Raw genomic sequence first — 1,472 nt, forward strand, 5'->3', positions numbered from 1 at the left:
TTTGGAGTTGAACGAATACACCCAGATTTAAAAGAAACAGAATAAAAAGACTAATAGAAATGGATGGAGTGGAAGGCCTATGTTGGATGAAAATGATGGCCTGAGCAACTGAGGGGGTGATGATAACTTTTACTAAGATTAGGAACACGGGAGGAAATCCTGATTTGGGGAAGAAAGACTGGAAGGTGATCAGTTTATATCACAATGAGTTTAAAGGGTCTGGAAAATTTTCAGAAAAAATGTTAAGTATTGAGATTTTCAGTTCAGGAAATATAAAAGCAGGGGTCATTGACAGGTGCAGTAAATAGAAAAGAATGGCTTTTTTGAGATCTGATCTTATTTATTTGTTTCTCTTATAAAAATCTTATTTTTGACTTGATTCAGATTTAAAAGTAGCTCTCAGAGAGGACAGCCTTCGTCTCTTGGCAATCAGTTCTTGGCATTTTTCCTTAGCCTCCTTCATTCTCTTGCCAAAAGTTTAGCATATTCCGCTGCCTCTTCCTTATTTTTCTTAGTACATTGTTTCTTGAGAGCAATACACCGACGTTTGTGTTGCAGGACTTGTGGAGTCACAAGACACTGAATCTTAGGTCCTTTGGTCCAAGGTTTCTTACCTTCTTTACTTAAGGGCTTTCTTACAACATATTGGTGGACATCATCATCTTTAGAGAGACTGAAAAGTTTTTGGATTCTGCCAGCTACCTTAGGCCCCAGGCGACGAGGCACCATGGTATCAGTCAGTCCTGGAATACCCTTCTCTCCTTTTTTATCAATAACCAGGTTGAGAACACTCAGATTGGCATCCACAATGCAACCCCAAACAGATTAGTACTTCCTTTCTCCCCTTCTTCTTAGTCTGTAACAGGAATGTCCCTTACTCAGTACTAGGCAGATGTGGGCGTGGATCAAGACACCCTGCTTCATGAGGAAACCTTGTTTGTTATTTCTGCCCCTGATTCGAACTACGCAACCCTTCCATTCTTCACCCAAAGCATCAGTAGCAACTTCTGTGGCCATAAGCTTCCCATAAAAAGTATGAAGTTTACACTCCTTGTCCACTTCAATGAATTTCTGGCAGCCCAGTGGCAGGGAGGGAGATATTCAGCTTCATCTTGAAGCAGCTGACCTCCTCCAAGTTCCCATGAAAGAGAGGCCCAAAATGACATTTTTAAAGAGAATATAAAGAAGATAAAAGGGCCTTGGACCAAGATGGTTCTCCAGTGCTAAGTTTTAAATGTTTGCTTCCCTACAAATTCCTGTGTTGAAATCCTACCCCACAAGGTGGATGATATTAGAAGATGGAACCTTAGGTAGGTGATTAGATCATGAGGCGGGGCCCTCCTGAACTGGAATATCACTCCTGTAAAAGAGACCCCAAAGAGCTATTTAGTCTCCTCCATTGTGTGAAGACACAGGACGAAGATGGTGTCTCTAAGCCAGAAAGTACATATTCCCCAGATATCAAGTCTACC

General features: G+C 41.3%; 1 pseudogene; it reads right to left on the bottom strand.

The window, feature by feature from the left end:
- Nucleotides 1–364: 364 nt before the first annotated feature.
- On the bottom strand, nucleotides 365–1,111 carry LOC106735488 (40S ribosomal protein S6 pseudogene; annotated as a pseudogene).
- Nucleotides 1,112–1,472: the final 361 nt, after the last annotated feature.

The sequence above is a fragment of the Tupaia chinensis genome, unplaced genomic scaffold (genome assembly GCF_000334495.1).
Source record: "Tupaia chinensis unplaced genomic scaffold, TupChi_1.0 Scaffold000410_1, whole genome shotgun sequence".
Taxonomy (NCBI): domain Eukaryota; kingdom Metazoa; phylum Chordata; class Mammalia; order Scandentia; family Tupaiidae; genus Tupaia; species Tupaia belangeri.